Source organism: Myiozetetes cayanensis, unplaced genomic scaffold, assembly GCF_022539395.1.
Source record: "Myiozetetes cayanensis isolate MyiCay16 unplaced genomic scaffold, myiCay2020 scf1, whole genome shotgun sequence".
NCBI classification, from domain to species: domain Eukaryota; kingdom Metazoa; phylum Chordata; class Aves; order Passeriformes; family Tyrannidae; genus Myiozetetes; species Myiozetetes cayanensis.
Window position 1 is genome coordinate 100,123,884 of NW_026086604.1, and position 24,176 is coordinate 100,148,059.

Consider the following 24,176-nt stretch of genomic DNA (forward strand, 5'->3'; position numbering starts at 1 on the left):
TTTCACATGCTGCATCAATTTGGAGTCCGTCCTGTGTGAAGAGGTTATCCCATGGTCCCTCTTACTGTCTATCTACTACTTCTGATTCATTCCAATAGGTAGTGAAAAAGGAATATACTTATCTAAGTTCTGCCAGATGCTGGTAGCTAGAACAGACTGCATCTCATTAAGTTTACTGTAGGGATCCTGAAGAAACTATTTAGCAAAGAAAAATGTGGGGTGCCAATGATTGACGAAGAACCAAAATGATTGTATGAGAGTTGTCTTTACTGAAGTAATTGCACCCTGACAAATACCTTTAAATATGGTGGATTTAAAGAGTCTTGATACGATTGATGATAATAAGAATTGAAATATGATTGGTTTTGATTGTTTGGTTTTTTTCCCTATATAGTCACTGTCTTCAGAGACAACAGGTGCTTATATTTTTAAAATCACATGTAACAACAAATAAATTTCAGGTTAATTGTTCTGGTGCCATCCAATTTGTCCCACAAAATCCAAACTACACTACCAGCTGAACTAGTTGGGCTTTCTGAATCAAGTTATCACTAGTTGGTTGTGACTGAAGAGATCACAGCACCACAGCCATTTGCTTGGCTGCTAACAACTGTTGATCAACCACTTAATACTACTTGATGACATTAACTTTGATTCCTGGCAAAGCAAGATAATCTCTCTGTGAGAGAGAGCCTCTCACACAGTTAGCTGGGAACGTATCTATAAGCCATGAAAATAGCGTGTCAAGATTTTAATATCATTGGTAAGCATTATGGATGAGGAAATAACCCTTACCAGACATGTCAGGAAGTGATTTGCTCCCAGTAATGCAGAGAGATTACAGTGTACAAAGAAATAATGTGCTTTGAAACTTCAGTGGGAAAGACATTTTTTTTCTTGAGGGAAAGATGTTCATATCCTTGTGAGTTAAATTCACTTTGGCACCAGGCAGAGCAGTTGGGAGGGAAATTCAGTGCATGCCATACAGAGTTTATTTCTACCTTTTAAAGGAGTTGTATATGGTATAATAAAGAATTTTGGAGTGTGTGACTGGACTGAGGGTGACAGGGGAGTAGAAAAACTTTCCATCTGCTGCACTCCCTTCTAGTTAGGCTGGGTATATGGAATGTAGCTGTGTTACCCAATTCACCTGAGAGTTGAAGATGCCATCAACCATGTTTAGAAAAATACCACAACATGTCCCAGTAGGAAACCCAGTGCTTGCCTGCCTGTCTGTCCAGCCGAGGTTGAATGGTGTCTGTACATGGTGGAGGTCTTGATGTTGCTTGGAAACTGTTGCTGGTATACATGTTTAATCCCATTGTAGACACATAGTACTGGGATTTCAAAGATTTACAGTGTGCTGTGTAAAAGTTGCTCTGAGAACTTGGAAAGCGATGTTTTTAGGTTCTCTTGCAGTATTTCAGATCAGTTGTCAACTATTACAACTAGATGTCTGCAAATTTTCGTGGTGTCTTCATTTCTCAGACAGCCTTAAATCCTACTTGCAGATTTCTCTGTATCAAAATGTCTACATGACGTAGAACTCTTACAGGTATCTATGAAGGAGTAGAGTCCTTAATAAACTTGCACCCCTTTAAAGCAAGTTAGTCTTCCACAGTAGTGAGTGCAGTTTCTTTGGGCCTGATAATAATGGAATGTGTATGCTCAATCTGACCTGCAGATAAGGTGATTTTTTTTTTTGAAAATTATCATATTTTAAGCAGGGAAGATAAAAGTTGAAAAGAGAAACAACAACTATCAGAGTCCAGAAGCAGATTTTTATGGAGATCACAGGATTCTTAAAACCTGGCCCATAATCTCTTGTGTTGGTCAAACTGGTGACAGGAATACTTTTAACATTATATATGTTCCTAATTGTTGGCTGACAGGTAGGTCCTAGACTACTAAAAATAGAAGTAATTTAAAGTTTTGAGTTAAAACAAATAACCTCATATTTCTTATGACTCATTCATAAGAGTTCAGTGCTATGGTTAATCAAAATCTATGGAAGAACAAAATCCACACAAGGTAAGCCACCCTCAAAAAAAAAAAAAAAGAGGTCAAATCTTATGGAAGGGCTTTGTTTTTGTCTTTAAACTGAAAAAAAAGTTTAGACAAAAACCTCTTGGGTAAAGTTTAATTAAAGGTGATGTGTAGCCAAGTGCAAATATATCTTCTGAGATTAAAATTTCTGCATCTCTGCACAGGACAGGTACCCAGTGCCATGCTTAAAATGCAGATTAATAAGTCTTTCATTAGGCATCCAATTTGGCATCCAATTTGAAGTCAGTGCAACTTCTGCAATTAACTGTAATGAACCAGGTTTGGACCTTAGTTTTGTTGGTATAAGCATAATCAAATATGAATCCTGCTTTCTATCTGTATTAAATATTTTCCTTGGATGGAACTGAAGCTGGAAGTGCAATTGTCTGAAAATCCCCTAACATTCAGCTCAATGCATCTAGGATGTCTAAGTTTCTTGTTATTGTGGCTGGCTTTTGGAGAGGGATAGTGTCTGCTGAATTCTGCCTCTGTAGTTTCGTCTGAGGAGAGTATTATCATTTCTGATGGGGAAAATATGAGAAAAGAAAAAAAGTGACTCAGCCAGCATCTGACTGCAACCTCTGTGGCTTTTAAAGCTTTAAGCATGGGATGCCTTAGAGCAGTGCACGAGGCAGACCGAAGGTTCTCCACCAGCCCTGCGAGCAGGCTGGGTACAAGCCAGCTCCAGTGTTGGAGCCCACAGCTGTCTCAGTGTGGTGTCCCACCTGAGGCACATGTCCCAAGGGGTCATCAGTGCACTGCCAGGAACCAGCTGGCCCAGAGCACAGGTATGCTGCTCTGCAGACATGCTCTGTCCCTCCTGCTGAGGAAACCTTGCTGCTCGTGGAACTGCCTGGAAAGCGTGCTGCACAGTGCAGTGGTTGCACCAGCTACTGCTTACAGCTCCTCTGGTAGCTTTTCAGGCAGCTGAGCTGTTTGACACTGATGTTTCAGAAGTGGAGGCAAGACATGACATCTCCTGCTCAGCTCTGTGTGCAGTCACATAAGTCTGAGTAGTTTTACTCAGATTCTGCTGCGATTATAGCAATTTCATCTTCACAGAGATGCCTTGAAGACACAGTGCAATGTGATTCAGTCAAGCCACTAACATATTTTAGTTCAGGTTGGGAATGGACTGGGTACAAGACCAGTGTGACCACTTAAAAATGTAAAAATGACCCCTCTGTAACGCAGAATCATTTTCAAGGAATTAAGCACACACGGAAGGACAACAATGCACGAAGAAGGCCTTCAGCAAATTATTTCCGAATTAAGATTGTAGTTAAGAAAATTAGCAATACAAATAAAAAAGATGTTATTCTCCCCAAACTCTCATACTAATTGTTCTTTTATAGTGCTTTAATGCTTAGGAATGAAATAAAAAGGAAGATGATTAGTTTACAAAAGTGTTAGGATCAGCAGTGGCATTATGACTAGTCATTACAAACTGCCTTTGCTTGTTGACTGTCCTGACATCACCAGTTGTGTTTAAATAGATAAGAATTAGCAATCCCACACTAAACAGAACAGTAAATAGCAGGACTGTCTTCTGAGATTTAGTACCAGGCCACAGACTGTTAATGGGAGAACGGAAGCTGTGAGAGGGAGTGAGTCCTGTTCCAACTGCTAATTAATCCGATGTATAAATCCTCGAAGAGAGATCAACAAAACAAGGCTCTTGTTTTCATGGAAGGTACTTTTCTAATAGCAAAAGAGAAAATAATAATAATAATTAGGCAGTTGACTTGGAAGGCTTTATGTGGAAAGTACACAGTGTTATGTGAGAATACGTTGCCAAATGGAGAGCTTTCTTTATTTATTGGAGTGTTTGGAGCAACAAACTAGAGACTTTGCATATTAGATTGCAATTTGCATATTTACTAAATGTTTTGCCGTTTTTCTACTGCTTGCCCTCCCTTCCCTCAGAAACAAACCTACAGCCACATTTCTCAGAGCCAGTTTCATCTACTGACATCAATGGACTTGCACCACAGATGAATGTGGCTGTTTGTGCCTCATCCTGGTAATGATAGCAGCTGTTAGGCTTGACCGTGAACTCAAGAATCCCATCATCTGTCACCGTGTTTGTCTTCCCAACAGCATTTTTGTCAAAATAGTTATGCTGGGAGAAGAGCGCTGTGGTGTGTGCAGCAGCTCTCAGCCTTCTGCCCAAATCCAGCACAAAGGTGTAAAACTTCCCCTTGCATTTTCTTCATAGTGGCTCCTACTATCCTAGACAGAAAGGGGAAGAAGCCGAGCAGAGAAAACAAAGTCAGCAGAAAGAAGGAAGTTTTTTAATACAGTTTTGTATTTGTTTGAGGAAGGAAACTTTGTGACCTCATTATAACAATGAATGAAGGTCCTATGCAAGACACAGGGTGAATTTAATCACAGTGCATGTATGTATCTATCTCTGTCTGTAAATGCCTATGCTCATTGTTGCTCCTGTGTGTTTAGTTTACTTTTTTTTGTGTGATGCCCATTTGAATTTCCCCCCATTCCCTTCCAAGGAATTCTGTCCTGCCTCATCTAGGATTATCAGTTAAGACGAAATGTCAAGGGAGAGCCTGCTAGACATTCTGTGTATTTGTGGCTAATGCACTGCAAACACACAGAACAGAATAGAACTAGGAGAAATGCACTTAAGCACTCTCTCCTAGTTTCACAGTGTTTTGTAGCCCATCCTTTGTGCTGTATCAGGGCTTTAAAGGCATGCAACACATTGCTAAGGATAACACACACACACATTTTTTATGAGAACCAACACCTTGCTTCTTTGTGATCATAGTTTTATTTTCCGTGACTGCTCCAATGCAATTCAACTGGAAATATAATCTGAAGGGAGATTTTTTTAACCTAACTGTTAGGATAATTTGGCACTGCAGAACAGACAAGAAGAAATCAGCAGAATGTCTTTTGGAGCCTTAAATGCATCTACTCAGTTGAAACAGTGAATGATGTGCAAGTCAAATGTTTCAAATAGCATTGTTTTCTAACTCTGCTGGCTGGCTGTTTCTTCTCCTTGAGTGTTTACATGGGACTGATTGAACAGTTTTGTTTCTGAATACAACTCTTTCAGCACCATCTTTTACCTTAGCTTTTAGAGCTGCTTCTAAGTGGAAAAATAAATACACTTTTCTGCCAAAATATACCTGTACTAGCTGAAGTTACTGAGGAAGTACCTGCTTAATTTTTTTCATCTTCTCTAGTCTTACTAGAAGCTTTGTCTAGATATAACTTCCAACTTCCTCATTTCTATCAGAAATTATTAAATTCTGACCTTTTGAAAATGGGGCAATATAAACCTACCCAAGGCAGTACAATAACATGAGTAGGTGCAGGCAAACCCCCCCACACTAACAGAAAACAGCAGGTATGTGGAGCTGTGCTGCTGTTAAGTTTGACCACACAAACTCATGCCTCAAAGAACTCGCAAACAAAATGAGAGAACAAGTTAAAAGGAAAACAGATATGGACTTCACTCTCAACTTTAGGCATGAAGAACATTATTTTCTTCCATTTTGCCTTCTTTGTAGTCTGTTCAGAACTGGTGGCGTCTCACAGGCAAAAACCCAGGACAGTACAGCTTCTTCTGCATCTCAAATTTATGCTACCGCATTCCAGACAAGATAATCTGCTGTCGTGAAGCAGTTTTTATGTTATGCTGATTCATGAACAGAGTTAAAGAAAGGGCTGCATCAGTGGACATGCCTAGATTTGCAACACACATTTTACCTCCTTGTGGTTTATAACACCGTCACACATAATTGAGACCTTTATAAATTCTTCTACAAACAGTCTTCTTGCACTGCTAGAAAAGAAGATGCTTCAAGATACCCAGAACTGTGCATGATAAAAGCCTATGATCTCTCTCCTAGCACAGAACAGTCCATCACACTGCATGAATACATTTTAAGCATGCTTGGATCCAGCACTGAAAGCTCAATCTGTCTGAAGACCTTCAGCAGCTGTCACTGCCTTTCGCTTCACAGAGAGCCATATCCACCCACAGAAAGGAGACGTCAAACACAGTAAAAACTTGCAAAGAGCAATAAATCTCTAAAAAATAAAAATTAAAGAAAAGAAAAAGGGAAAACATTGTAATCATTGGTTTTTGTTCAAAAAATGTATTATAATTAATTTCTTTTGTTCAAGGACTGTTCATACATATATACAGTGAATGTACATTCTACATATCTGGTTAAATGCTAGTCTCTTCTTGGTTCAGCACTCAAAGTTCCAGGGTGTGAAGGTGAGCAGGTGGGATAAGACCAGCTAACATCACAACAGCTGTCCCTAGAATGTTTCTGTGAGTTCCTCACATGAATTTAGTGAATTGCACCATTTAAAAATATGAATTTTAAAAAATACTGTAAATGGCAGACTTGAGCAGTAGCTCATAATCATCATGGGATGATTATCCTTTTGTAACCTGTAACAGTGCATGTTTATGCACAGGGTTAAGAATGGTGCTGTGGTTTCCCCTTTTCTCCATCAGTTACTGTTTCCATTCAGTACTCTGATGTGTTTTTGATCAAGTCTGACAGCACACTGGTCAGACTGTGTCCCCATTCAGAATGTCCCAGTGTCTAGGGAGCTAAGAGGACAGAAATCTATCGCCTCTGTATCAGGCTCTGTGGCACTCATTTCCTTGATTCTGCCAGTGTTAGAAACACTTTCCACTGGAGCTGGAGGGCAAACCTCCATCTCTTCCAGTTCTCCAGGTCCTGGCCCAGAAACTTGAATAAAGTGTTTATAGTGAACTCTCCCCAATTCTTTGCTGTTTCCTGCCTCACTTTTCTTACAAACATCTTCTGTCAAGCACATAAATCTTCTCTCAGCTTATTTGGGCAGCTCCTTGGAGGCTCACTATAGAAAGAAACAACTCAGTCATTCCTTCAGCTCTCTGAGCTTCCCTCTTGCGTGACTTGTGGTCTTCCAGTTTATCCCAGGGCTGCAAGGCAAGCACTCAGCTGCAGCTGAGAAAGGATGTTACTCTTCTGTTAAATGTTTAGAAGCTGAATAGCATTGGGTATGTGTTCTAATCATTTATCTGGAATACAAGGCATGTATCATGAACTGAGATGTCCTTTAAAGCAGAACTGTGCACTTGCCTCCCCCAGTTTTTTTTCTAGGATTTCTAGGAATTTAACTTTTTTTCATGACTGGAGATTAAAATAGCACAAATAAAGTCAAGATAACCTGAGTTCAGCAGTAATTCCCTTTGCTTTTTAGACCACAAAATGAGGGAAAAATCACTTCTGCAATATATAAAGTAATTGCTGTTTTTCCTACTGCTTTCTGGTTTTTTTAGAAACATGTTTCAGTGGTGAAAAAATATTGTTTCTTTAATGAATATCCTAATTCTTAGATACAGCTTAATGTTAACGTTGTGGTTTAGTGAGCTCTTGTAACAGACAGACTCAAGGAAACGTGGATTTTGCAAACATCTGTGTGGGTGGTGCTCAGAAGTGTACCCATACATGAAGGAGGCTTTGACATTTTGTTTTGGTTTTGTCTTATATGAGGAGAATTAATATCACGTCATGACATAACGACAGTGAAATGCTCTGGGCAACAGGTTGCAAAAGAGAAAAAAAAAGGATGAAGTCTCTTTTCACTTCACATGTCTAGGTGGTCTAGGAGAGTGTATTTTCCAGAGAGGCATACCTGAGACGTTTTGTGCTGCAACTAGCCTTCATTCACACAGGTTGATGTCAAAAGCAGAGTTCTGTTATTTTCTTCCTAGGCATATACTACTGCCTCCTCCCCTGAGATGGATCTGAAGATCGTGTGGTTGGAACTCATTGAGCTCATGAGCAAATGAGTAATTTCTTATGGCAGGTTTATCCTCTCTTGGATTAATTATCTGACCCCATTTATCAAAGGCAATGTGGTTGCCAGAGCCAGTGAAAAAGAAGTAGTAAGGAGTTTGAGTGGGACCACACCTTCTGTGATCTATAATTTGACCAAACTATAAACAGCCCCATTATATCTAGTGTGAAATCTTGGAAGAAAGGGAACTGCAGGGAAGGACTGGTGATTGACAGGATACCTTCACAGGTCTTTGTCTGGGCAGGTGGAGATGGTGCCACTTCTCACCAGGGCAGCAGTTCCAGCTACATCTGTTACCTTGGCAGCTGGGGCTAGAAGTGAAGGCAAAGGGACACCAGATGATTCTTGGGGGCAAGAAGCAAGGGAGGTGCATGCTGTTGATTTCTGAACAAGAGAAGGAAGGTGCAAATAGAAAGGACAGATGGATAGGCCCAAAGCATGTCTATTTTCTGTATGTTTTGCTGCATTTGGAAAATAATTCTGTTAATACCATACAGTGGAGAAAAATTTGTGTTTATGATATGATATAGATGTCTGAATAGAATAATTATGCTCATTGGTGTTGAGGTAAAAGCTCATTCTGGAGAAAGGCAATGAAGTATGTGTGGAGCTACAGGAAAAAAAATAAAGGATAAAAGACTAGTTTTGCTCAAAAAGTAGGGATGATTTTAAATGTTTCCTGCATTCCAGAGAATTGTACTAGCTGTAATGTTGGGGACCGTTGCTAGAATTGCTGGTGAAATGGAGGCTGGTGGGAAGGAGTTTATAGCAACAAACCCAGCTTGGAACACAAGGTCTGAGGTAGCTTGTACTGGATCCTGTGAGTTTTGACAGTCACTAGGTGTGACTGCAGTAGGCTAGGCAATGACCAGAGAAAAGGTTTGTGAAATAGTGTCAGTCAAAATTTAAGATAGGATATATTGCTCCACTTACTTGCCTTTTATCTGCTTTTCTTCTTTTAAGAAAATATTGCTTGAGTCATGTTTGTAAGTGGGAAAAATCATCCCAGAGAGTATTGCAAAGTTTAGCCTTATTTCCCAACTGGGTCAGACAAGAAACAGCAGTTTAGAAGCATCCCCTTACTTGGTCTTGTTGCTACCAGCGAAATCCTGACAAAAACAGGTTACAGAAGTAAAGCTGATTTCATACATTGTGTCTGCTTCTATGTTTCAAATAAATTCTACTACCAGTACATGTAACTTTACGCAACAATGGTATACCATGGATCAATGCAGCCTGTTGAGTTTTCAAGAAACTTTAATTTTTTAGTAGAAATATGAGTTTAATAGAAATGTTTCTATTAAAAGAAAAGGAGAACAAGAAAAGGCAGAGACTTCATTTCGCTGGTATATGTGCCTGCCAGCTTGTTCTATTGAATTTTATGTGCTTTATAATCATATTTTATACAGTGGTAATTGAGAAGAAAAGAAGTGTAATATTTTTCTTTGACATCTTCTTGTAGACATTTCATTTTGCTAAATTAACTCTTTACCACAGTGTGGAAAGACTAACCAGACAGTTGTTCAAGTATTGTTCTCATTTTAAAAATAAGAAACCAACTCTAGCTTCTACTTTGGATTATAAGGAAGATATAAGGAAGAAAAGAAACCACATAAAACCCCACAAAATGGAACACCCAACAGAAAACCAAACCAAATCCTAAAAATATTCATAAAGGCCTCATCTACATCTATTTACCCTACCCCTCATTAGAGTAGTATTTGTCCATCTGTGGAATAGCCCTAAGAATACTGGTGGAGATACATGGTCTTTTATCTACAAAAGTTTTTGCTATGTGATTGTCTGAGCCCTGTCAACGTGGAGTTAAACAGTCATCACGCTGTTTCCACTAGTACTTGTCTTGATGGAGTCACAGTAGACTTCACATTGATAGGGTACTTTTAAGGAGAAATAAAGGGCAGTTTAGACAAGCCCAAGGGTCACATTATGCAAATGCTATGTGCTCATTAACCTTTCACATAGCTAAAAACATTTGTTACCTGGTTACCTATTACCCTTTCTCCTTCTTCCCTGTCCCAAAACTTGCAACCAGTCTGACACTTCTCATGAAAGATTTAATTTCAGGCAATGGCTGCCATTGGCCCTCTGATCATTAAGTTTTTATTACCCTCAGAATATATAGTATGATACATTTCCTGGTAGACTGCTAAGTAATGCCTTCAATAATTAAAAATCCATAAATAATTAAAACACAACATTGTATTTGTCAACATAAATGAACAAACTATGTCCTGTGAACAGCATTCTGAACAGATACAAGCTTAAAACATGCAGTGATGTGTTCAATAGCTGTATTTAGGAATAAATCTTCCTCTCTTAAAACAGATTTATATTCATTTATCCAAATAATGAGGAATGCAGTGATTCAGCAGATATCATTGACATCAATAAAAATTAATTTACATTTGTATTACAGTTGAAAACAAAGAAACCCATGTGAGACTAGGGACCCATAGGGATTAGCACTTCATGAATAAAACATCAGAGGATGAACAACTTGTCCTGAAGAGTTTCAATATAGGATAAATAACATCCATGAAGTTTTGCAAAAGATGCAGAGTTGAAGGGCAATGAGCAACTTATGACCTTTCAAAATAAAAGCATCTGAATTTCACGATTTTGGGAATACATGTAATATATTTTTGACATCTTTTTCCGTGCAGATAAGTCTACTGAGAGAGAGATTAAATATGATCTAACAAAAATAAAATTAAATCATAACAGTAACATCTGGCTGTAATTAAGACATTCCTCTTTTTTAAGAGATTTTTTTTTCTTAGTCTTCATTTTATGTGCATTCTGACTTGAAGCTTTTATTTCCCAGGAGAGTCAAAATGATTTTTGGATTGGTCAGTAAAAGCCAGTAATATGTCACTGCTCTGAAATTCTACATTCTCTTTCACATCTCTAATGCCTTTCACTTACCTTGTATTAGAAATGTAATCTTTTTCTTCTGCACTGGCTTTATGAAGGGTGTAATAAAAGACTAAAATCTTATTGTTGAAAATATTTTGTTTCCTTCTTGATTTACACCTCAAAATACAGTCTGTATACCTCATAGAACTCTTAGTTCCTCTCCTACAGCTATTTTATATATTGTAGGAAAAAAAAATCTCAATTTAGAAGGGCACAATGTTCTTATTACAATATTAGGTTTTTATAAGCAATGATTTTGTACCACAACCAAATCATGCAGAAACACCTGAACTAGTCCTAACCTTAAATGGTACATTGGAATGAAGCAAAGAGCATTGAGAGTATATTTTGCACAGATGCAAAAACAGACTATCTGAACATAAACTCTTGTGTACATCCTCTCACATTTAGCTTTAGGAAGATTTGACCATGCTGAGATGTGCCTCTACGTTGAGCATTGGCTGGATGGCATGGGTTTTCTCAGTGACTTTGTGGATAGCTCTTTCAACCATAGTTGGTCCCACTGCCTGGCTCCTGTTTGAATACGTTCACTTAAAGAGGTATGCTCAGGTAACCATGTCTTCTGCACGTGCTTGTGAGACTTTGCTCTTGCCTGGGTGCTCAGGCATGCTAACAGCTTTGCCTGGATGGAACTAGTTTATTTCAGGAGGGAGCAGCAGGCAACAGAAGAGTATTCAGACTCAGATTGAAACTTCATCTTTACCTAAACGAGACAGGGGACGTTCCTGAACTTGAGTAGAAAGTTTTCTGAGTAGACATTGGAAGGTTTCAGCTAAACACTGAGTTAATCATACAAGGTTAAATTGTAGATGAATAAAGTGGTTGTGAGCAATCCTTCCTCTGACCTCTGTTTTGTGGACTTAGACTAATACCTTTAGGCCTGTATCATCTTACTTACTGTATATTCATATGCTACCTTAATCTCATTAATTTTTTGAGCAGTACTGATATAAAAGTTTCTTTATAAGAGAAAATGGATAAAATAAATTATATAATATATAATGTGTAATGTATATGAAATGTAATAGATAATACATTGTATATAATATATTGGGTATATAAATACAGAGAGAAGACTATATTTATTATACTATTTCTATAATATAACTCATCATGATGAAGGACAATTTGGGCATTCTTGGAAGAAAGTGTGCCCAGTCAGACGATATATTTTGTTAAGCATCACCAATCACCCACAGGTGTACTGGCAATATACAGGTTTCATGTTCATAATGGCCTGAAGGCTTTACTTCAGTTGTCTAACTGAATGGTCAGGGATACCAAAGCATAAGGATTTAGGTGAGTTGTTCAATGCCACACAGAGAAGTCAGTAGTTAGGAGAGGTCATAATGTAAGAATTACTATTTTCTCCAATTTTCAGCATGAGATGTTACTTTGCAACTGAATACCCAATACCAATCCTCTACAGGAAAGAATGAATATAAGCAAATTCTCCAGCATTTACTTTTTCTAGTGGTAACAAGAAGTAAGTTACATTTTGGAAATTCAAGGTTTTTCTTTATTACCAGCCCTCAATTAGAGCTTAAATTTTGGTAATTCGCCCCTAAAAATGCTAGTGGAATGAATAATTCACAATAGACAATGCATTTATTGAACTTTGTTTGTTTCCCTACTTCTAGGTTTTTTACAGTAGTTTTAAAAAAACTTTCAAAAGAAGACCCCCAGCATAGAAACACTTAAGGTGAACTAATCTCTTTGACTTAAATAGAACAACTCAGGTGTTTATGAAACACATATATAAGTGTTAGCAGATTATTGGAACCATCTTTTGAACTTTGAATGCCAAAATAAAAATAATAATTTCTTACCAATATTTGAGTTTAACTTTTAAAGAATCATGTATCTAGTAAAGGTTTAAAGTACAAATAATCACAGATAATGAATATGAACAGTCTCGTGCATGCTGTTTATGAAAAACTGAGGTTCAATTAGGAATAGATTAATATTTATTGAAATATTTTTCCCTCCAGACTTCTAATACAAATATCCTGAGAACTATCACTGTAGAATTGACAAAAAAATAATCTGTGGGTACAGGAACAAATGATGGTCAAGTCCTTTTTCTAAGATCTAGTACAGGGCCACTTCTTAAAGGTCATATTGCTTTCTGTTTGGTACCTCCATTAGGTTGATTTTCCTCTCAAGTTCATATGTGATAGTCAGTGAGAACCTAAAGGAAATCCAAGAACAGTGAAGCATAGTGAAGTAAACATGGAAAAGGGCCCATTGTTTTTATTATGATTGTGGAATAAAAATGTGTACATCTCCTTACAGTGTTTCAATAAATGTCCTGTGAGATTATTATCTTTTAGTATTTTGCCCAATCTCATATTCCTTGCCACCCCAGTAAAATAAAACAATATCCTTAAATATATTTTCAGTCAAAAATATACTGATGTAGATGAAGCAGAAATACTCCACATGCCATATTCCTACCAGCTTTGTAGAGAGGAGTAGAAATCATACAAAACATCAATAGTTTCTCTAATTCAGTTTAAATCACACACTGTGAGTTTGTCTTTAGGGAAAGAGGAAACTTGGTTTCATTTTTTCAAAGCACAGCTAGAGGAGGTTTTTATGTTTTTGTAAAGTTATAGAAAGACTTGATCTAATCATGCTTGATCTACGTTTTTTCGGTTGTTGTTTTGTTTTGTTTGTTTGTTTGTTTGTTTGTTTTTGTGGTTTTTTTTCCATTAGGATTTGGAGTTATTCCTCATAATCTTTTAAGAAATTTCCCCAAAAATGTGAGCTTTTAAAATGTCTTGGTATGCCTTATGATCTACTGAAGCATTAAAGTTTAAGGAAGGGGAGAAAAAAATTGCATGTGTATTTGAGCAACACACTGCCAAAAGTGAGTGGTTTATGTTGTTTTTAAAGAATCAGCAAGAAAATTATCAGCAAAACAGGTTTAATAATAATTTGAAAAACCATGACAAATTTTGATGCCAAAGTTCACTCTATTACTTACTATGTAGATTTTATTGGTTTTAGTGGCCAGGTTTTGGTAGCAGGGGGGCTACAGGGGTGTCAGAAGCTTCCCTGGTGTCCAATAGAGCCAATGCCAGCTGGCTCCAGGACAGATCCACTGCTGGCCAAGGCTGAGCCAATCAGGAATGATAACAATACACCTTAGTGATGACCTATTTAAGATGAAAAAAATAGTTGTTGCACAGATGTAATTGTGTTCAGAAAAAAAAAAAGAATGAGAATATTGGAGAAGAACAGCCCTGCAGACACCAAGGTCAGTGCAGAAGGAAGAGCAGGAGGTGCTCCAGGTTCTGGAGCTGAGGTTCTCCTGCAGCCCGTGATGCAGACCATGGTGAAGCAGCTGTGCCCCTGCAGCCCATGGAGGACCACGGGGGTGCAGAGATCCACCTGCAGCCTCTGGAGGAGCTTATGCTGGAGCTGCTGGATGCCCAGGAGAGGACTGTGAACCCATGGGAAACCCATATTGGATCAGGCTCCTGGCAGGGACCTGCAGACCTGTAGAAAGAGGAGTCCATGCTGGAGCAGGTTTCCTGGTAGGACTTGTAACCCTGTGGAGAACCCATGCTTCAGCAGCCTGTGCCTGAAGGACTGCATCCTGGGGAAGAGTTACCCACATTGCAGCAGTTCATGGAGAACTGTTGCCCATGGGATGAACTCCTACTGGAGCAGGGGAAGGACTCCTCTCCCTGAGCAGTGGTAGAAAAACCTGTGACAAACCCCCATTACCCAACTCCCTGTGTTGCTGGCAGGGGGAAGAGGTAGAGCCTAGGAAGGAGGGTGGGAAGTGGGGAAGGTGTTTTTGAGATTTATTTTACTTCTCATTATCTATTATTTTGTTAATAATAAATTCAATTAATATCCCCAATTTGAGACTTTTGCCTGTGACGGTATCTGGTGAGTGATCCTTCTTGGATCCTATCTCAACCCACAACCCTTCATTATATTTTCTCTCTCCTGTCCAGTTGTGGTGAGGAGTGATAAAGCAGCCTGGCATCCAGCCAGGGTCGACACACTGCAAACATACAAAGGAAAAAAAAGATCAAAATAGAATCAATTTATAATGATTTACAGGAGGTCATAACGAAAGCAGTAAAGATGGAAAAGGGTAAGAGTGAAAAGGGATAAGCAAGACCCTTCTGTTGGGTCACAAAGCGCAGTTGTGACCCTTTGCCAAACAGGCTCAGACATGATGATTTATATCTAAAGGATTTTTAAGTGATTCAATAGAATGTACTACAATTACAAAGATGACAATTATAGTTCTGACACGGCAGTCTTTATGCTATACTTACTATAGGGTATTCAAACCAATTAACAAACACATGCATACACACAAAAAAGACGTGGTATAGGGATGCTGAATAACACAGATATGTGGGTCAGATGACTCTACCAGCACTCCTGAGACTTACCCATGTCTGTCAGACCACAGTGCATTAAAGTTGTGAGCTTGTTCATATGCTATATGCTGTAACCTCTACAGATTATAGCCTGGATTTTGTCAGTCTAGTGAAATGACTGAAATGACAGCAATACAAACTAAACAGAAATACTCATTCCAGAAGAGTTTTGTCTCCTTCTGTTGCATCGTCTTATAAAGTGGCTTTAACAGCTGGGCCACACATGAGGTACATGGGCAGACTGGAAGCTATTAGGTTAAACCCTCTGGAATATTTATTTCCAACATCTGGAAAGTAATCTGATTCTGCTGCAGGCAGTTAAATTTCCTACACTGTCAATGTGTGAATCTGCATTTGAGTTTGCTGGTCATGTTAACCAATAGTAATGACAGGGAATACAAGATGGGGCTTTCCCGTGTTGTTTCAAAAGCGAATGTGAACCATGAGCAGTCACTGTTAAATATTAAGTTACAGATCCTAAAAATAGGTTCTGAAAAGTGTCTATCGTTTTGTGTCACTTCTATGAAATAACATCCTTGAAAGTTTGTTCCTTTCATGAGAGTAACTCTGAAAAGCCATGATTTTTAAGAAAAATCACAGTGACAGGCTTTCAGGTCTAGCAATTGAAGACTCTTTTCCCTATGAAGAATGGCAGTGAATGGCTTTTAAAGATTTAAATTGAAAAAGAAATTAACCTTGATGCTGGATTCGCTAAAAGAATCAAGAAAACCTGAATCATGGACTTTCTGGACAGAAAAAAGAAACTTGCCAGGTCTTCTATAATGTCCTCCTAAATATATATTGTGCAGATTATGATAATTTAGATGTATCAGTTTTCCTCATACTTCAAAGTTGAACAAGAAAAGCTTATGTTTGTTTACATAAAAAAACCCAACACTGAATATTTCATGAGGCTCTCAAGTCTATTTTGTATTATACATAATTTTATGTTTTAGTCCTTTGCTAAACTAAACTGGCATAATTCTACTAGGTTGTGGATAGTTATAAATTTACATTAGTTTATTACATCTGAGGACTGAACTCTTGCAGTCAGTCACCATATATTTTGGAGTAGAGTTGCCACAAGCCCTGTAGAAAAGACCTCAGCCAACCTATTCCTTCCACTCCTGTCCCTCGTCCATAGAAGGACTACATTAGCCCTGAAGCTCCTTATTCTGAAACAACATTAGAGGCTGGCATAGCAGTAGAACTTCAAACAGGTATTGACATTTTGCCTTTATTTGTGATGGTAGTAGATTCAAGTTTTGAGGCAAGCTGCCATGTAAGCAATAATTCAGATCTATTCCCTCTGAGGAACTCTGGGTGTGATTTTACTGGATTTTTTTTAATTTTTTTTTTTTTTTTAATTTCAAAACAGTAACTGAAGTGGCCAAACAAGAAAACATTTATGAAATAATTAATTGCAAAATGTCAGACCTATTCCTTCAGTGACCTTTCATAGCCTTGTGAGAGCAAATCTGTTGAAAGATTTTTACATGATAGGCGAATGGATTATGCAAGAGAGACAAGTATACATTCTCATATCTGCATCAAAGTGGATGTTGAATCTCATTTCCAAGTTTCAATACTTATACTTGAATGAGGATCTGAAAGCAGTGGAAATCACTGTTTTGCCAAATTTCAGAGAAAACAGAATGTAAAACAACCTCTCATGTAAACTTTTGATGGCATATATATTTACTGACTTCAGAAAGTCCAAATAACAGGTATAGCATTAGAAGTCAAATTCTGCTAAATTTCAGTTGTAATCTTTGTATCAGTCACTCTAATTTAGATTATCTGAGTATCTGTCTCATGGTTTTGTTACCCTTTATAAATCAGTATTTGTCATTTTCTCACAGGAGACATTTTCCTTTGAGGTTGTTTGTAACCTTACAGCCATATTAGCTTGCTAACAATACGGCAATCATTTTAGATAACAAAAACCTAGGGATCTCACTATTGCTAGCCCTTTCTTTCTTTTCCAGAGAAGATGATTTTTAATTATACCCAAGGGCCAGATTCTGATCTCATCTGTGCCAATGGAGTTACCTGATAGTTACTGGTATCAACAGCACCGTAGTAGAACAGACTATCTTAGCTTTCAGAGCCCTCTAGAGTCCAGCTTGCACAGAAAACTCTTTCTAAATTCTTTCAGAGATACCAGGTGAAAGGTTTATCTATGCTATGGTTCATTTATATTTTTAGATTTAAAATGTCACTATCTTTTCACAGGATGACACTGAGAGGTTCTACAGTGGAGCCTAAAGAAAACTTCCAGGTTTTGTGATTTCAGTGTAAATCACTACATAAATATGTCTATGCATTCTTTGTAGTAAATAGGTCAGATGAGCTAGATGAATTTAAAGTAAATACATGGGAAGCATCAGACCAAGCAGGAAGCTGTGTTCATAAGTCACCCAGACTGGCTGGCATTCAGCTCTGAGGGAGCTCTGAGGGAACTCAAATGTGAAATTGCAGAACTGTTGACAAAATGCATGCAAACTACCATTTCAAACACCCTAAGTGATGGAGCTCTGGCTGATTGCCAGCATCACTCACATATGCTGCAAAGTTTCTAGAGTCTGGAAACTGCAGGCTGGCCATTCCTGATGAGATGGTAGAGTCTGTAATGAGGAGTGAATTCTCTGATTTCACAGGTGAACAAATGGCAAAAGAGGTAGCAGGGCTTGTCAGCAGAGAAGTCCGGGATCACTAACAGGTCAGTTTTGTGGAGGTGTCAACAGCATGAAGATAGAATTGATCCACTGGATTGTGCATTGGTGTTTTCAAAAAGCCTCTAGGAAATTTCCATGCTAAAAGTTCTGGAGGAGCTACAAGAAGGATTTTGATGTGAAATACTAGATGTACATGTGTATGTGGGGAAGGTGCACAAATCTAGGGACTCTGCAAACATGCAAATTGTATATGGCTTCATACAGTATTTTCCAACGTATATCCACATAACCATGAAATTAGCTTTAATATTTCATCCGTGATTAGTCAGACTGCCTAAAAATCACTGTTAAAATAAACTGGACCTGTTATAAACTATGTTGCAGGGTCCTGACTGCATCCTCCATCTCTTATGTGCCACTATGAGAATGTACCATCTTTAAACTGCTCCTCTTTCCCTCCCAGGTATGACATATTTATATGACCTTAGATCAGACTGACAACAGAATAAGCTGTGAAAAAGTTGTGAGAAGCCCTCATTGACAGTGTCCACTCATGTGTCCTCTACGCTCTAAGCTTGGAAGCTTCATTTAAGCTCAAACCCTTGCTCAAGCTATGTTGTAGATACACTGTGCCTGGCCTTGTACCTTGCTCATACCAGTCTTACTTTACTGCCTTCACTTTTGACTTGATCTCAGACCTCCCTCATCATTACAGATATACCTGGTAATCACTGGTCTGTTGGCTGTACATGCCCATCATCTCTGCTCTTCTTACAGGAGTACTGTGGACCTGTGGACTTGCTAGTGAGGAGCTGCATCTGCCTGCCTTGTTGTGATCCTTGGCTACCCACTCGCCTCGCAGAGCAGGCTGCTCATGCTTCTTCCTGGCAAGCCACCCTTGTCAGCAACAGTCACTGCATTTTCCTTTTTTTATTACACAGTGTGGAGTGGAAATTTGTGACTGACATCAATAGATGAACTTGCTTCCTTTGTTCTCATAGGTTCTTACAGAACCACATTTTCAAGTAGCTCACTCTTAATTTTGTTTTCCCTGTATTTCAGTTACCCAGGTTAAAAGCAATGCAGTTAAAAGGCTGTAGGCTGTATGGATTTCTTCACAATAAGATAGAGTGAAACCCCATAGCTAGAGGTTCCAGCTCTGCTTTGAAGTGCAGGAAGTATCCAGATGGGAGTATGTGTAGCTGTGCATCCTTAGAGCTCTTTTCTCACATTGACACTCATCGGAATAACCACTAACTGCATCTCCTCAGTTCCCATTCACAGTTAGCTATGCCTATGCTCCTGAAACTTCAATATGTGAACAGTTTGTTCCTGATAATGAATCATTATATTGATAACAGTGATTCTATCTGAATCACCCAAAACAAGGATTCTATCTGAAATATTATAATGCAACAGACTCTTGCACAAAGTAAGGAAACTGCAATTGTCTTCACATGATTTTGAAAATAATAAGGAATAAATGGTATTTTTTAATCACTTGGTTAAATCTGGCAGTCTTTAGCATCCCATATGGAAGAAACATCAAATGGTATTGTCTTGGAAAAGAGAAAAGGGAGTACAGGCTTTGGGTCCCTTTCTGTCAAGCTTGAAAAATGCTCTTCATTGTTGCCAGTGAATACTGAGAACAATATGAACAAAGAGGGTATCACTTACAACATGGCATCAAACTGCATCAAGCAAAATAACCTGAAGGAAGACATTCATGTTATATTTTCACATTTTCCAGCATATGTTTACCTCTTGTATATTGAAACAGAGGGTTTATTTTTCTTCTCAGAGTGAGGAAAAAGCCCCACCACTGACAGCACTTTGTGCTGAAAGTTACATTATTAATGAGTATTGGGAAAGGGAGAAACTTTATATAAATACACTATCACTGCAGTTAAAAGAAGGTGCAGGATATAGAATTCGAAGACAGAAAAAGCAGCTAATTGATTTCCTTTGGATCTTTAAAAATACAGGCACATGCATGGAACCAGATCTGATATGAATTATCAGTACTGTTAATTTAGAACCATTCTTTGGAAATCCCCTAGAATTATGGTAAGTTTATTCAGATCACACTATCTATGAATATGAGTACGAGCAGGAAAGCAGTGAAAAAACACTACTTCTTCTTATTTTGAATCTGAAAAGACCTTGTAAGAATGTAGCAGCTACAAAACTACAAATGAGGAAAACCTCTTTCAGAAGCTATGGATTGAAATTCAAGGTCAGTTGTAGAGCCCCAACCTCACACTCGTGGACTGTGCAGCCTGCCCCAGGCCCTCAAAGACAGATGTAGTCATAAAGAAATGAAGGTTCATTGGGAGTCTCTGGGTGCAGAGGTGAACGCAGTCACAGTCTTTACATGCTGCCCTGAATTCTGACAGTCTAGGCAGAAGGTTGGTTAGGGCAGCCATATTTTTGTATTCACCACTCATGTCATGAGGATGCTCAAACATTTATTGATACAGCTCACAGATAAAATTCCTTGTACATATTCTTTACATGACATATATCTGACTTGCTCTCAGTCACATTCTAGCTATAATATCCACTTCCAGTGAGAGACGCATATCTAAAATTATTTCAACATAGAAATAGGCATATGATTTTTAAGAACTCATAGCACAGTCAAAATCACAAACTTGAAAAATAGTTAACTTATGTTCCTTTGTCATCATAGTGGTGCTACCTACTCTGTCCTCCATTCCATACCCAACCATTTGTAAAACCTACTAATTGAATTATCTATTACATTTAGATGGTTAGATATCTGGGATAAAGAAATAACTTCTACTGTATCTCTTGACAGCTCAGTGGGATCTAATGTGGAGTAGAACTGCAAGATTCTGATGTAACATTAATTATAAATAATTAATTGCATAGGTAGAGGAGACCTGTTAACATTTTATTCTTCAAAAACACCTCAACTAGGTTACAATAAAAGAAGAATTGGGACAACTTATTTCATCATGCTGTAGAGAAAGGGGAGATTGTTATGAACCTCAGATTTCTTGAAATAATCATTTTGGACATCAGAGCTCATAAATTTCAGACATGCAGCCTAATCTCCCTATCTGCTTATATTCTCTAAAGAACATCTTGATCTACTTTCACCTTAAAAAAATGACCATTGTTTTGCAGTATCATCTAAGTCTCTGGATAATAAGCCCAGTTTTCACTCTTCCTTAAATTTTTTTGTTTCTAAATCCTTGAATCCCTCCATATAACTCTTTTCAATAGCTGTTCATTCCTCTCCAGATGACTTATTAGGTGACATTGTTTGAACATTTCTCATGAGTATTTTTTTTTATCCTTATACCTCTAAGGTAAACATCCTTATATCCCTAAACATCTTTCTTTCACCATCCTTCTCCAATCATCTGTATTGCTAGTCCTTCCAAATTAACACCATCTAAGAAATCACATTTCCATGATTTTTTTACTCTGTGAAGGACATTGCAAAGGCATGCAATATCTGATTAATATCATACATTTGTTCTGTTTGTCTGATTGGTGTGATATGACTACCTGGATGAGAATAACAGGTTTCCTAGGAGGAACTGACACTGACACAGGGATGCAGACAATGGTAACAAACACCTTCCAGTTATACCAGTTTTTAAATGGCAGTGCACGTAGGAAAAGAGAACCTCAGACATTGCTTTTGAGCAGGTTAAACAAAAGGTTACCCTCAGGGCCCCACACTCAAGCTGACTGGAGTTTTACCAAGCATAAAACCATTCTCAAACAGTGGAAGCTCTCCTCCTTAGTGAATATGGTAAATAAGCCTCAGGTGTCCAAGACCAGTCCCACACTATAGGCATTTATCTCTTGTTTAATCTCTCATCTTCACTCTGTAATACTCTGTGGTATTACATTTCATTTTAAGAATATAAATATAAAATTTCTAATGAAATTATTATAGGCAGAAAAAGTCCTGCTCTGTATCTGTCATAGCCTTCTTGTTTAGCAATTCTGTCAAAAAGTAACAGCTACAGTTTGTTTTTTGTAAGTTGCTCTTATTCCTGATGCCTCTGCTATCTTCCAAATGGCTAGAAACTGTTATTCATTCCAGTATTTTAGAAGGCATTGAAGCTAGACCTTCTTGACAGTAATTACTATGATCTTTCTCTTTTTGAAGGCTGACACCACATTTCTTTTCTGTTATCTACCAGTACTTCTATCCCAGTTTCATTTATGAGAGCAGCAAGAAGAGAATTATAAAGACTGAGATTTAAGTGACAAATTCCTACTGTAGGAGAGGTGCCAGAGCTGTGCTGGGGTGGGAGGTAAGTTCATCTACTGCACTGTGAAAGGATCTCTCTCATGCATATGGCATTAGAAACAAGTGTAAAAGGTTGTGTGTACACACTGAGCCTTTTCATCTGACTCTAATAACGAGCTAAAATCAACTTGTCAGCTTCCCTGTAGAGCCCCATTGTAGTTTCTCAGACATGCATAATTGAAGTTGTATGATGCTGAGGAAGCACCAGAAGTCATTCAAAGCTCTACCCAGTTATCCCAGGATGCGGGATAATCACAATATTTCACCTCTTGATCCTTTTCAGTTTCTGGTTCATAAGCAATATCACGCCTTTTCTCTGGAGCACTTGTGGTGGCAGGCCTGTTTTAATATGCAGTTTTGTTGAACTAGCTTTCTGCTTTCTCTTTGCTGTTGTAACTTCATTTCTACTCACTCGTCCTCCAGAACAGAATGCTGATTTTCCACCATTACACATCATATCCTACAAACTTATGCTATTACAGATCAGTTGGTGATCTACACTTTGGGCTCTTCAGATCATCAAATCTCTGTACATGAACTGTCCATAAGCCACATCTCTCCTCTCATATATTGTCTTTAAATCACATAGTTCACCCTCATGCCTCCAGGTCTAGTGCTAAACCTTCATTTCTGTCAGTTCTTCTATATGATGCCACACAAAAGAATAGCTTCAATCACATAATCACTGAAGGAGAACACCTCCTTTGGGATATCTATATCCAATTACAGTATCTTTACTCCATTATTTTGGTAGCCACAGCTGATGTTTCTTTTTTTTGTTTGTTTGTTTTTTTCTAATTTTCTACTTTTGGAGAAAATGCATAAAGCTCCCTAATCCCCAACTCTTATTTTTTTGTCATTGATTAATTGGCTTGTGACCTTTTACCTTGGTTAGACTTATTTTCCTAATTAGTCTCATCACTGAAAATTGTGATCAAAGATCTTCCTCATATATTCAGCTGGCAGACTTGTGCACAATTTGTGCACACAGTACCTGACTGACCAGCAAACAACTTACTGTAGCAAACTCACCAGCACGCAGAGAGAGAAACAGGCTTACCAATCACAGAACAAGGTTTTATTTTTTTTCCATAAAAAATAAGCAAATTCAAACTCTGGCATTGGTTTCACTGTTCTGCAGTTACCTGAATTATCCTTACAAAAGTCACTTCTGCCTAATGCTAACAATTGTTTCTGCTTCATCTGTGTAGCAGAACTCATCCTCACCCTGCTTCTGTGGATACTGATGCCTGATCCATTTCTGGATTCGAGGAACACTACTATGTGAATCAAAATGATTTGCAAGAGCAACCTGTTTTAGTGCCTACTGAAATAAATAAGATTATTTCTTTGACATTCAATGGGCATTAAACAAGACTCTTACTGAATGGTGGAACATTTCTTACAATTAAAGATGACTTAACTTAATGAGATACACTGTTTTTCAAAGTGTAAATTCTCAACAGTTTTCCTTAGAGGAAAATCTAGGACATAGAAGGACATTTGTTGTTTTTCTTTCTTAATCAATGCTGATAAATTCATAAAGAATTTTAGACTCCTCTAGGGAGAAAAGATTCAAATTAAAAATGAAAAATTATATCAACTTGTGCGTATTTAAAGCTTGCATTAATTTTAAATAAGTAATAGGTACTTTTAAAATTCACAAAATCTGGGAAAAAAAAGGACAAGTATGAATTTGAGAGCAATTGATTAAAACTAGTTGCAATTACAGGGACCCATCCACCCATGTAAAGGATGGAGGATATAGCAAGAAGCAGCCTTATATCATTGTCATTCCTTCAGCTACTTATAGCTTAATAGTATGGAAAAAAAATAAATGAGACTGAAGAGAAAAAGAAGACCAGAAGTGTGGGAGGAAAAAGAAGGACAACAAAGCATGTTTTATGCCTATTCTCTGTGCCAGAGGTGTTGTTTATGGCTTTAAAGGTTCAA